This window comes from Toxorhynchites rutilus, chromosome 3 (genome assembly GCF_029784135.1).
Source record: "Toxorhynchites rutilus septentrionalis strain SRP chromosome 3, ASM2978413v1, whole genome shotgun sequence".
Classification (NCBI taxonomy): domain Eukaryota; kingdom Metazoa; phylum Arthropoda; class Insecta; order Diptera; family Culicidae; genus Toxorhynchites; species Toxorhynchites rutilus.
The window spans coordinates 163,292,351-163,307,087 of record NC_073746.1 but is presented as its reverse complement, the minus strand read 5'-3'; the positions used below and the strand labels follow the sequence as shown (position 1 = coordinate 163,307,087).

Below are 14,737 nucleotides of genomic sequence, written 5' to 3'. Positions count from 1 at the left end.
TACAAGGGAGCGTCAGCAGTGCAATCAGGTTGATATCTACCGACTCAAAGAGCATCAAATCCAAACACGCATCACGATTCGATCAACATTCCCGCTCTTGCCCTGAATGTTCCACGTTTCTTCCCAAAAATAATAAAGTTTTGATAAAACTCATAGATAATTTTGAGAAATCCGTCGTTCATGACTATTCGAATTCAAATAATGTGTAGTAAACAATACGTTTACTGGAATTTCTTTATTATCCTACAAACATGAAATTATTTTTCGCAACTATAGCAACAACTGATAGCATTCATTCAATAATCATGACCAACACTGGACATCCTGATGTGTCCATGTTAGGTCTTCTACAATCTTGATTTTATCATTTACGGCCGCTTCCTTCTTAGTTCCATCCCCGTCGATCTGCAATCCCAATGCATCGTATATATTTCCCGAGTTAAATCCAGAAAACTATCCACTATGCACTATCCATCCTCCATCAATAAATCCCTCGCAACGTTCCGTTTCCATTTCGGTATGGAAACTACGCCAATACGAATAATCAGTCTTACCAACAGATTTGATTGTATCAAACTTTCCCGTAACTTTCGAAGAAATTCATAATAATCGAGTGTTATTTGTGATCAGACCGTGCCAAATAGCACACAGCCCGTTGTCGGCGTCGTTCGCTCACCAATGTTTTGCATCACGAGCGAACCATGGCATGAATTGAGGGGTTCCCGGAATAAATCGCCACAGAAAACGACTGCAACAGAAACCACCGCTTATAAAATGTGTAGTAGGCTATAAATATTGTGGCGCGGTATTGTATTTCAAAACAAGAATTAACCGGGCAAACGTATCGCCCCAGGCAAACGTAACGCCCCGGGCAGACGTATACCGTCCGACGCTCGCTAGAGCTCGGTCGGACATTGCTAAAGGATCGTATCCTATGTTTCAAACTAACCGGGCAATCAGTGGATCCCAGGTTTGCGTGCGAGACACCGCCGCTTCCGACGGCGGGTCGGCGGTGGACTCGGATTGCGTCATCTTGGCGGCATGGGCCGCCTCGATTCCTTATCCTCGCCAAATGGGGACTTCGTCCCCATTACATTGTCCTCAGAATAAATTTCGAAAAACGAGAACAAGAGAATAAATTTATAATAGAAATGTGAGGCACATGATGTTTTTCCCGCGCCAAATATTTCTAGCCTACTACACTTTTTCTAAGCGGTTGTTTCTGTTGCAGTTGTTTACTGTGGCGATTTATTCCGGTCACCGAATTGAGGAACCTCTGGCATTTGCTATCGTTCGTCGCCCGTTGTTGTGGTCCTTAAAAAAAATACAAAAAGTGTTCTTATGATAAACAGAGCTACGGAAATCCTACTTACCCATCTTTTAGGCAAACAAATAGATACTTGCTGTTGTCCACCCAAGGAACGCATCGTCATCCAATATTGTTACTGCTGTATCAATAGTTTTGAGAAATTTGGTTGAAATCGATCTCCTCACAACTACTCCCATTTGCTTGTAATGCAACAGCGTGATAGATCGCATCAAATCACCCACCAAAATGAAGTCGCCTGTTCGAAAAAGAACATTAATCTAGTTTACCATTGGTTCTACAATATAATGCCAACACGATATTACAATGGCTACATTCATGTCGCAAATCCTTATCATACTATCGTACGGTTGAATTGAAGTTAGCCAATACTCGGCCATTGAACTCAACATGATTACCTTCTCGCTTAACTAACAATGAGGGCATGCGCTAAAGAAACAGCCGAGAACCAATTGGAGAGCGGATGGTTGCTGAACAGTCCCACGCACAAAAGTTGACCGGAAGTTAGTGACGAAACCTGCGAAATAACAAACATTGGCGCCAACCGCTGGATGTAGGATCCTTCTTTGAAGAACTGCTGATTACTGGGAATGTTTTTAAGCAAGTTCATCATCAGAAATAAACAATCCTCCACGACAATTCCACCATCTGCGCATCCTTCCTCCTTGATAACATCAAACAATCGATCAAAAGCATTTTCAAAAGCTACAATTTTTTGGATGTTTGCGTTTCCTTTGGTAAGCTGTATCAACAGTAGCAATACATCATTTCTAATAACTTCTCGGCTGTCAACCAGCAAATCCATCAACTTGGAAACGTCCATTGGGCTAACAAGAACGATTTCCTGTATGTCCTTCGTTTTGTTCGCTAACAAACTGGTCAACAACTTAATAGCCGACCAGCGAACCCAAAAATCGTACTCTTCCAGACAATTCAAAATCAAGCTCACATTCTCGTTCGACTTGAGGAACATCTCCGTAAATTGTTCTCCTATGTTGACCGTCACGCTTGGGTTGTCCGGGTTGTCTTCTTCGAACTGTTCCTGAGAAGTGATATGACAGAGGGTGTCCAAGCAGTACCCAATTATCTCCGGATCGGCTCTATCCATTTCCATGACTTGGAGAAGAGCGTGCATACCTTGGGCTCCCACTTCCACGCGATATTTTTTTCGAAAGAGCCCTGAGCGCTCTGCAAGCATCGCGGCGATCCTCGAGTAGTGTCGAAGCACTCACTTGTTCTACCTGTTCCAGAGGGGCATAATAATTTAAAAGGTTTAGAATGAGTTTCTGACCCAAATTTCGTTGTTTCATACAGTTTTGGCACCACTTTGCAGCGCCCCAGGTTCCTGAGAACCCAGCACTGACTGCAAACCACTTTTTATAAAGTTCATCAGCGAATATTTACTACTGTCAGGAGGAAATTAAATATTTTTTCATAGAAACAGACAGTTTTCGCTGCCAATTGTTGATGTGATAAGAAACTTACACGTCAATAATTTCGGCACTGTTTTGACACTTGCAAAAGTGATGTGGTTTCAAGAAGGTGTATTGGTATTTTGGGATTGGTATTCTGTACGGTTCGTTCCTTCGGTTGTTGGTAGGGATGTCAGATTTCATTTTCGTTACAGACCATTTTGTAGTCACATACTTTTTCAAATTCTAGGAAAATACATAAAATATTTCGTTACCGCAGTTTGCAAACAAAGCAATAGATTACTATGTTAAATATGCGATATGGTAACAGAACGACCGAAAAGAAAATCCATGATTATCCAATAAATTAATTATTTATAGCTTTTGCTTGATCGTAACAAGAAACAATTGTTAAACTCCGATCCTATATTGTTGAAAAATAACATTTCATTTTTAGTATCTAAAAACTAATTAAGAATCAGTAACTATTTTATGTTTCATCAACCTCAAAATCACACCAAAGTCATTTTTCACATAATGTAAGATACAATAACGAGATAAAAAAAACAGTGCAAAGCAGGCTAGTGCCATTTTCCAAGTTTTGATTCAATCGAAGCAAGCATTGTGTTGATGCAAACATTTTCTCCACTGAGGATTATAATTATCAAGAGAGAAGCAGTTATAATCCCATCACCACACAAAATGAAGCGAGGTACCGTTACATCGAGGATTCCAGTCAGCTTGAGGGTTCCAACGCGTTCTTGGGCCAACCGCGAACCAGGAAGTTATGAAAGACGTAGTGGAAAACCACAGAATGAAGATATCAAGGTAGGAAAAAATATTTCTGAGTGTGTACAGTGTTAACAAAACTTTTATTTACAGCCAATTCGGATCCAGATGCATCAAAACGAAGTGATGATCGAGGATGAAGTTCCTCCGCCACTGGTGCCCAGTGAAACAATTTTTGTCGATGATGATGAAGATTTGTACTACTGGGAACCAGTAGATGCAACGGAGTTGGAATATATGATTGTCCAGAACAGGAATCTTATAGGAGAACTTCGGAGGATGGAAGCGGAAAATATAAAATTGCGGCAGGAAAATCGACGACTGAAAGCTGAGAAAGAGGTAAAGTTTCTAAAGCGATGTTGTTTTAAATTTATAATCCTTATGGTAGGCGAGGTGGCGCAGTCGCTTTTCCCTTAAAGCATATATGGATCGGATGACAGAGTTATTAGTTGTTGAATATTTATTGTTTGATTTTTTGTTGTTGTTGCGAGTTCTATTGTACATATTGGTTTCGTTTTTTGTTGCATTCATTTTTTTATATCTTTCTATATACTGTAGCGGATTTATTTTATTGTTACCAGTTTATTATTTTTTCCATAAGGAACATTTGATCTTTGGATGATTTCATTCTATTTATTTATTGTTATTGTCGTATTACATTTTCTGTAGTTTTGTTTTATTCCACATGCATTTATTTTTTATATCTTTCTATATACTGTTGCGGATTTGATTTATTATTACCAGTTCATATTTTATTTATTTATTTTTTCGTTTTTTCGTTTAAAATATTACTAATATTTCTTTCTCTTGTTTCTTTCTGAGTTTCTGAGAGCCTTATTGGCTAGGGTTGCCCTTTTCGGATGACTCAGCTATCAACAAATGACAGACAGGATATGTGACATGAGTATTTATTTCAAAGTTATATGATTTACAAATTTGTAACATTATTATTTATTTCTCACAGATGATGGACCAAGCGAGCGATTTCCTTTCCAATGATAGATGATAGATGATCCAGGCGAATCCTACAGAGCGTGTATTTTTGGACAATGACACTTTTTTGAAATTTTGTTTCTAACTTTTGTTGTTCAATAAATGAATTGTTAATTTGAAATAAACTTCTTTAATATGTAATTTATACTGTTTCATTAAATTTTTCCCATTTATCCATATCGTTTCTCCATGCTATGCAATAGTTTTATGATTGAACGCTTGTATAATAGAAAGAAAAAAGTTATAGGAGGTTATGTCCAAGATACGACCGCATTGTTGACGTAGAACTACGTTGTTATTTTTTCAAGTCGCTCGTTTATCACCCTTATTCTGATTTTCGAACGAATAGGATTTTTTTGTTATTCTTTATTTGAGAGGTTTTCAGCCTCCTGGGCTGGTTCGCCTCTTTATCGACGGCATTGCCGCAAGGTTTCGTTGGGAACAGATTGCACATAAAATTATCACATAAAAATTGGACGTAAAAATTAAACACATAAAAATCCTTTTGCGAAACATAACTTAACGAAGAACTTGCTGTTTGCTTGTTGGACCAGATGGCAAGGATGTCCTCGACCCATGGCTCCAGGCCAGTGGAGAGGAATCCGTGCCGTTGAAGATGCCGAAGCGTTCTTATTCCCCTTCATCGTGGAGGGGAAGGAACAAGGATCTTCTTGTCTGATCCATTGTTCAGACGCTAGATCTTAAAAAATAGTTCTGCATCTTTTAGGTAGCAGACAAGCGGTGCTACTCTTGCTGGATCGTCCCTTAAGATGTCTCTTACACTCCCGCTGATTCCATGAAGGTTTCGCAGATCATCAAATTTCGGGCAACCACACAAGAAGTGTTCGCGGAGTTGTGGATTTGGTAGAGGTCGCAGAGTAGATGGGAGGGTCCTCTATTGAATCCGTGTGAGACCGAGCAGTGACCGGTCCTCAGTCTGGACAGGATTCGTTGTTCTCTCATTCCTTTAACATCGTCAAACCTGATAATAGTGCCCTTGACTTTTCTGAGGAACTGCCTCCTCTCTGCGAACCACCTTTCGGTCCGAAAGGTGCGGAAAGAGTTGGAGATCCACAACTTCACATCGTCAAGCGGCACATCCCGAATGAAGAACGGTCTTGTGTGACCGATTCCGGCAAACCGGTCAGCCGCTTCATTCCCTGCGATGCCGTTGTGTCCGGGGACCCACATGAGCACAGTGTCGGGCAATATATACTTCCTGATGGCCTGTACCCATGGATGTTTGGACCTGGTCGCACCGATGGCATCAATGGCGCTTGCCGAATCGGAGACGACCAACAACGGCTTGGAAGATGAAGTTGTAGTTGCCTCGATGATGCCGACCACTTCGGACGAGAAGACCTGGCAGATGTCCGCGAGTTTCTTGCTGGAAATCAGACTATTCTTATTATCGCTCACCCCAAATCCAACTCCCGATGGTCCTTTTGAGCCGTCCGAGTATCTGATCTCGTGGAGACGGTATTTTTCCGCTATGATGGCCTTGAAATATTCTAGCAGACCGATCGAGCACGTCCCGGCTCGAAAGTTGTCCCGAATACCGTTCTCGACGAGAACAGTTGGGAACCTCCAGTCGTTCGCACCAAACCAGGATTGTTTTGCCACCGGGGGGAGGTTGGGATGCGCCAAACGCTGCAGGATCGTGTTGCTAAGGGCGGTTAGGTGGGTCTCCCCTCTACCGCTAGTTTTTGACAAGAAACTGGCAGTCCTGACTACGATCGCCGAGTCTGTGATTAGATCGAAAGGAGGTTCTCCAATTTTAGCGCAGACAGAGGCAGCTGGTGTTGGCAGGAGACCGGAGACAGTCAGTAGTGCTTTGTTGTAAATCGGTGCCAGAGATTTTGGGAGCTTGTCTCCAGCCAAACACGTCAGTTCAAGGCCATAAGTGAGGCGGCTGCTGATGATGGCTTTGGCCACCTGTAGCCGGATATTTCTGTTGTTGCTTCGGTGCGGTTTGAAAATGGTTTTCAATAGATTCAACCGGGTGGCACAGCTGTTCTTAACTTCCTCGAAATGGCGGAGGAAGTTACGTTTGTGGTCAACAAACACTCCAAGGATCTTTAGCGTTTTCCGGCGGGGAATGTTGTTTTTGTATAGCTTGACCCTGGAGTTGGGACCCTGATGTCTGTCGCTGCAAATCACCATATGGTCGCTCTTCTGCGCTGAAAGTCTAAATCCTCTCTCGGCCGCCCACCGGTCGATGGCATTGGTAGCTGCCTGTATTCTGATGCTTAGAATCCTATGGGTGTCACTCACTGCCATCAAAAGAGTGTCGTCCGCGTAGACAAACACGAAGACTCTCCCAGGCAGGACCTGGAACAGGCTACTCATGGCGACGAGAAAGAGGGTGACGACAAGGACAGAACCTTGAGGTACTCCTGTTTCCTTTTGGAAAGCTCGGGAGCTGATGTTACCAATTTTGACCTCAAAGGTTCTCTACATGTGCTGACGGTTCCTGTTGGCTTCGGTTATCACGTCTCCGAGGGTCGCGAAGTTGTTGTTGGTGCCCATACCTGGTCGGAAGGCGAACTGTTGATAGTGCAATTTTCTATTTTCCGTTAGAAAGGTGACCAGGCGCCTATTCGCCATTCTTTCCAGGATCTTGGATGAACAGGAGGTTAAGGAAATTGGACAGTAGCCTTTCACGTTGTTGCTGCTTTGACCGACCTTAGGTATAGGTATTTCTAGGCTGTGTCTCCAACCCTCGGGAAATTCGTGTGTATTCCATGTTTCAGCATCTTGTAGCCGATACCGTCAGGGCCAGTTGACTTTTTGCGGAACATAGGGCGACAGAAAGTTCCTCGATGATGAAGTTCCGATTTAGAGGATTATTAGTATGACTCACAGGGACCACAAAGTTGCTGACCGAAGTGATAGCCGCTCCCTGTCGACGGATGAAATCGGGCTCATATTCGGAGATAGAGGACAATCCCGCGAAATATTCACCGAGCGTGTTCGAAGTATCAACCGGATCGCTGCAGGTTGGAGACACAGACTAGTAATACCTTGACGAATGGGGTTGTGTGACCTTCTCTTCCCATTTAGTGCGTTTACTTTGCGCCAAAGATCCGCAGAGGACTGGTTTTCGTTGATAGACTCTAGAAAACCAGTCCAACTGTCTAACTTCACCTTCCGGATTAACCGCCGTACTCTGATATGTTGCGCTCGATACCTGTTCATGGCAACTTCCTTCATTGGGTCTCCTGCTGGTAGTCGTTTGGCCGTACGCAGAAACTTTCTCCGCTTCTTGACCTCCCCTTTGATGTCCTCGGACCATCAATGCAGCGCTTTCTTCCCCGGAGTGGTTTTCGTTCTTGGGATGAAGGCTTCGGCCGCCTCCATAATGATTTTGTTGAAAGTGGCAAAGGTGGTTGGGTTGTCTCTATATATCAAGAAGTCGGAAGATGTTTGAAAAGCTGTCCAGTCAGCTCTTTCGAAGATCCATCTTGGTCTGCGAGTTGCGAGCGGCGGCGGGCCGTTGAAGCTGATGGTTATCGGGTGATGGTCACTGCCATGAATGTCGTCGGCTTTGTTCCACCCTAACCTATCCACCAAGTTGAGATTAGCTGCTGAAATATCAAAGGCTGTGTTGCTCGTACCTCTACGGAAAGTGTCAGTGCCGTCATTTAAGACCGAGAGCTCCATCACCTCCAAGAGGTAGGCGATGATATTCCCTCTGACATTTGGTGTTTGAATTCCCCAGTTGCGGTGATGAGCATTGAAGTCCCCCAAGATGATTTTTGGGTCCTCCAAGCTTGCTAACGCCTCAAGCAGCTTCCGTCGTAGTTCCGGGATTATGCCTCATGGCAGGTATATACAAATGATGGTCACCGGAATCGGGGCCTCGATTTGGACGGCTATTATTGGCAGGTCAGTGGATATTTGTTTTTCGCAAATGGAGAATGTTTCTCCGGACACCCAAAGCAACAGAGTGTTGCAAAACGGAGCCCCGCTTAGTGTGCCAGTGGAATTTAACCCCGACAATTTTCTGTATGTTTGTTGGGGAAACTCGATTTATCTCTTGGAGTGCGATGATGGACGGACATAACTCTCGGTCAAGGGTCTCCAGTTCTCCCAAGTTGTTGTACAGTCCATTGATGTTCCATTGCAGAGCGAGGTTGGTGGATGTGTTGGTGGACATACTTTCCTGGTGATGGGCGGTGTGGTGGGGAATCAGATATGTAGTGGTACTGGATGTGATGATTCCCGGTGGAACTCCACCGACGATAACAGGTTGGGCAGCCATTCCACTCGGAAGCAGCCGAGGAAAGATGGTGAGGTTCATTTGGGGAGCTTAAACTCCCGGCCATAGCTTGCGTGGGATCTCCTCGGCTACGTCTCCATGCATCATAGATATTGGCATCGGACCTCGCTTCGGCTGGCATAGGCGAGACAGGCCTGGCATGAGCTTCAAGTGGAGTGGTTGTGGCGGCCGGCTTAGCCCTGGCGGCGAGACGAGCGGATCTTCGGCGGATTGGGACATCAACTGTGGATGGTGTTGTGTCGGCAGCTGGAAGGATCGCAATGGCAACGATATGTGGTATTGTCGAACGAGACAGCGGTGCTCGGGAACTGGGAGTAGAATTCTAAACCAGCGTTCGTTCACTTGACCCGACGGCGGAAAAAAACGGTTCGGCGTCACTGCAATCCTCTGCGCTACTTTGTGATTTGGCGATGGATACTTCGGTGGTAATGACACAGGGTAACGGAAGTTGCACAATGTCGGAAGAAGAAACTCCAGTGGAATCGATCGTGGAACGAGATTCCACTGATTCCACTCTTGTGCGTCCCGAGATCTGAAGCAGTTCCCACGCAGTCCTTCGGGGAATAGACGTTACCGCCCTTGTGCGTCCCAATTTGTGGTGCTGGTCCCACGTGGTCCTTCAGGGAACAGGTGTTGCCACCCTTGTGCGTCCCGAGTTCAGGTACAATTCCCACGTAGTTCGTCGGGGAATAGGTGTTGCCACCCTTACCGGAGAGCTGATTGGTGGAGTAGTGGTTGGCGACAGGTGAGGTAAGAGTTGGACGAAACTCTATTTGGGCTGACGGTCCTTACCACTAGTCGGCGGTGGGTATTGAGAGTCTGATCGCTGATTGGGTCGAGTGTTATCTGGAGGCAAGGCGGGTTGCTTGCCTACTGTTGACGATCTCTGACGAATGTTCTTCGGTGGTTGTATAAGCGGGGATTCGGGTTTTCTTTTATTCGAGGGTGTTGCATTTGTAGTTCGATGGATTCTATGTCGGAGTCGGAGTAGATGACCAAGCTGGAGTTTTGTGGTATTATACTTGTGGATTTGGCCGGTCGGGAGGATGTAGGGGTGTTGAACAAGGAGGAAGGTCTGGAATGGGTGTCTTTTGTTACCCCGGATGTTTCGGCACTTTTTGTTTGGGGCAATAATGACCTGGCTCTAGATATCTTCTTCTGTTGCAGAGTGATGATTTTGTCCTTCTGGGTTAATCGTTACTCCATGGCCGCTAGTGTGTTGGCCATCTGATCGATTTTATCCACCAGAGACTTGATCATCTCCGTGTTTTTTAACGCCTCGATGCGTTGTAACTCCATTGAAGCGGCCATGTTCGCGATGGTAAGATCTATTTCTTCTATTTTTTTCACCAGGTCATTTATTCGTCGATCCAGGACTGCCTCCTTCCGCTGGAATCACATGTGTTACGGAACAATTCCTACAGGTTGGCGTGTTTTGTCTACACTTTGTTTTTGTGTGACCAAATGCCCAGCAATTAAAGCATTGCATGGGCGACGGGTAATACGGCCTCGTTCTTACTCGCAGATAGCCAAAATAGATGAATTCAGGTGTACATGTACCATTAACTGTCAGGATTAACGCAGGAGTGTTTTCTATCGCGTCTGGACCGGTCCGTCGTTTGAGTCTGCTAGTCGCTGCCACTTTTTGGTCTTTGAGGCAGTCCACAATGTCCTCCTCCGACATATTAATTGTTTGTGCGCAACTAACAACACACTTGGTGCTGTTCAAGTGTTTTTGGTAGGTGACCTTGACGTTTGTACCATCAGATAATTGTGTCAGCTGTGACAGAGCCTCCGCTTTTTTTATTACGAACTTTAAGGGCATAAGCCCTCGATTTCTTTAACACAGCTCTCAATAGATTTGCGAATGAGAAAAGGGGCGGGGGGAGATTCTTATCTTTACCGTCATCGCCAACACCAGTAATGCGCAGTACAATAAGCTCACCGTGTTCACCAGCCGGATCCATATGTTCTGGTAACGTTGCTCCTGAATAACTGCCTTGAATATTACGGTAGTTCGCACCGCCTTTATGGCCCCACACCGTAGGTGCGGAGCCGGGGACGTCCACCATGGCGGCGGCCCAGCGGCTACTCAATCACTGCCAGACACCACTAAAATGTTTTTTTATCATCACGCACTGCGAGGGAGGCTCGACCCCTACCCGATGACCGGTACGTCTGCCTCGTGATCTTACCGTGCTGCAGCTAGTATTCCTCGACATTACAAATGGTCTTTCAGTTCACGGTTGAGTTCAAGAAAGGCATCGCGCTGCAGGATCAGCTTGAGCGAAAGAAGCTGTCGAATAAGAATAAGTAATATGATCGCATTCCAAGATCAACTAACCTATTTATTAATTCGTAAGGTCGACATTTCTCCAGAATATGATTTGACACTTGATAGTGTCAAGTCCGATGAGAAGTTACAAACGCTAGGAAATATCCAACCTTATAGGTATACCTGATCACTATATTTCATTCAAATTGTATCTCATATTTCAATATTCTTCTTACAGTGAATACAAGGGAGCGTCAGCAGTGCAATCAGGTTGATATCTACCGACTCAAAGAGCATCAAATCCAAACACGCATCACGATTCGATCAACATCCCCGCTCTTGCCCTGAATGTTCCACGTTTCTTCCCAAAAATAATAAAGTTTTGATAAAACTCATAGATAATTTTGAGAAATCCGTCGTTCATGACTATTCGAATTCAAATAATGTGTAGTAAACAATACGTTTCTTTATTATCCTACAAACATGAAATTATTTTTCGCAACTATAGCAACAACTGATAGCATTCATTCAATAATCATGACCAACACTGGACATCCTGATGTGTCCATGTTAGGTCTTCTACAATCTTGATTTTATCATCTACGGCCGCTTCCTTCTTAGTTCCATCCCGGTCGATCTGCAATCCCAATGCATCGTATATATTTCCCGAGTTAAATCCAGAAAACTATCCACTATCCACTATCCATCCTCCATCAATAAATCCCTCGCAACGTTCCGTTTCCATTTCGGTATGGAAACTACGCCAATACGAATAATCAGTCTTACCAACAGATTTGATTGTATCAAACTTTCCCGTAACTTTCGAAGAAATTCATAATAATCGAGTGTTATTTGTGATCAGACCGTGCCAAATAGCACACAGCCCGTTGTCGGCGTCGTTCGCTCACCAATGTTTTGCATCACGAGCGAACCATGGCATGAATTGTGGAACCTCTGGCATTTGCTATCGTTCGTCGCCCGTTGTTGTGGTCCTTAAAAAAAATACAAAAAGTGTTCTTATGATAAACAGAGCTACGGAAATCCTACTTACCCATCTTTTAGGCAAACAAATAGATACTTGCTGTTGTCCACCCAAGGAACGCATCGTCATCCAATGTATCAATAGTTTTGAGAAATTTGGTATCAATAGTTTTGAGAAATTTGGTTGAAATCGATCTCCTCACAACTACTCCCATTTGCTTGTAATGCAACAGCGTGATAGATCGCATCAAATCACCCACCAAAATGAAGTCGCCTGTTCGAAAAAGAACATTAATCTAGTTTACCATTGGTTCTACAATATAATGCCAACACGATATTACAATGGCTACATTCATGTCGCAAATCCTTATCATACTATCGTACGGTTGAATTGAAGTTAGCCAATACTCGGCCATTGAACTCAACATGATTACCTTCTCGCTTAACTAACAATGAGGGCATGCGCTAAAGAAACAGCCGAGAACCAATTGGAGAGCGGATGGTTGCTGAACAGTCCCACGCACAAAAGTTGACCGGAAGTTAGTGACGAAACCTGCGAAATAACAAACATTGGCGCCAACCGCTGGATGTAGGATCCTTCTTTGAAGAACTGCTGATTACTGGGAATGTTTTTAAGCAAGTTCATCATCAGAAATAAACAATCCTCCACGACAATTCCACCATCTGCGCATCCTTCCTCCTTGATAACATCAAACAATCGTTCAAAAGCATTTTCAAAAGCTACAATTTTTTGGATGTTTGCGTTTCCTTTGGTAAGCTGTATCAACAGTAGCAATACATCATTTCTAATAACTTCTCGGCTGTCAACCAGCAAATCCATCAACTTGGAAACGTCCATTGGGCTAACAAGAACGATTTCCTGTATGTCCTTCGTTTTGTTCGCTAACAAACTGGTCAACAACTTAATAGCCGACCAGCGAACCCAAAAATCGTACTCTTCCAGACAATTCAAAATCAAGCTCACATTCTCGTTCGACTTGAGGAACATCTCCGTAAATTGTTCTCCTATGTTGACCGTCACGCTTGGGTTGTCCGGGTTGTCTTCTTCGAACTGTTCCTGAGAAGTGATATGACAGAGGGTGTCCAAGCAGTACCCAATTATCTCCGGATCGGCTCTATCCATTTCCATGACTTGGAGAAGAGCGTGCATACCTTGGGCTCCCACTTCCACGCGATATTTTTTTCGAAAGAGCCCTGAGCGCTCTGCAAGCATCGCGGCGATCCTCGAGTAGTGTCGAAGCACTCACTTGTTCTACCTGTTCCAGAGGGGCATAATAATTTAAAAGGTTTAGAATGAGTTTCTGACCCAAATTTCGTTGTTTCATACAGTTTCGGCACCACTTTGCAGCGCCCCAGGTTCCTGAGAACCCAGCACTGACTGCAAACCACTTTTTATAAAGTTCATCAGCGAATATTTACTACTGTCAGGAGGAAATTAAATATTTTTTCATAGGAACAGACAGTTTTTGCTGCCAATTGTTGATGTGATAAGAAACTTACACGTCAATAATTTCGGCACTGTTTCGACACTTGCAAAAGTGATGTGGTTTCAAGAAGGTGTATTGGTATTTTGGGATTGGTATTCTGTACGGTTCGTTCCTTCGGTTGTTGGTAGGGATGTCAGATTTCATTTTCGTTACAGACCATTTTGTAGTCACATACTTTTTCAAATTCTAGGAAAATACATAAAATATTTCGTTACCGCAGTTTGCAAACAAAGCAATAGATTACTATGTTAAATATGCGATATGGTAACAGAACGACCGAAAAGAAAATCCATGATTATCCAATAAATTAATTATTTATAGCTTTTGCTTGATCGTAACAAGAAACAATTGTTAAACTCCGATCCTATATTGTTGAAAAATAACATCTCATTTTTAGTATCTAAAAACTAATTAAGTAACTATTAATTTTATGTTTAATCAACTTCAAAATCACACCAAAGTCATTTTTCACATAATGTAAGATACAATAACGAGATAAAAAAAACAGTGCAAAGCAGGCTAGTGCCATTTTCCAAGTTTTGATTCAATCGAAGCAAGCATTGTGTTGATGCAAACATTTTCTCCACTGAGGATTATAATTATCAAGAGAGAAGCAGTTATAATCCCATCACCACACAAAATGAAGCGAGGTACCGTTACATCGAGGATTCCAGTCAGCTTGAGGGTTCCAACGCGTTCTTGGGCCAACCGCGAACCAGGAAGTTATGAAAGACGTAGTGGAAAGCCACAGAATGAAGATATCAAGGTAGGAAAAAATATTTCTGAGTGTGTACAGTGTTAACAAAACTTTTATTTACAGCCAATTCGGATCCAGATGCATCAAAACGAAGTGATGATCGAGGATGAAGTTCCTCCGCCACTGGTGCCCAGTGAAACAATTTTTGTCGATGATGATGAAGATTTGTACTACTGGGAACCAGTAGATGCAACGGAGTTGGAATATATGATTGTCCAGAACAGGAATCTTATAGGAGAACTTCGGAGGATGGAAGCGGAAAATATAAAATTGCGGCAGGAAAATCGACGACTGAAAGCTGAGAAAGAGGTAAAGTTTCTAAAGCGATGTTGTTTTAAATTTATAATCCTTATGGTAGGCGAGGTGGCGCAGTCGCTTTTCCCTTAAAGCATATATGGATCGGATGACAGAGT

At 43.5% G+C, this 14,737-nt stretch overlaps 1 protein-coding gene across 1 annotated transcript in view; it reads right to left on the bottom strand.

The window, feature by feature from the left end:
• Window positions 1-13,733, bottom strand: part of LOC129778605 (general vesicular transport factor p115-like) — a 55,790-nt gene extending 42,057 nt beyond the window's left edge. The window contains exon 1 of the mRNA XM_055785619.1: window positions 13,581-13,733. The gene's annotated coding sequence lies outside the window, so the exon portion shown is untranslated. The remainder of the gene's footprint in view (window positions 1-13,580) is intronic.
• Window positions 13,734-14,737: the final 1,004 nt, after the last annotated feature.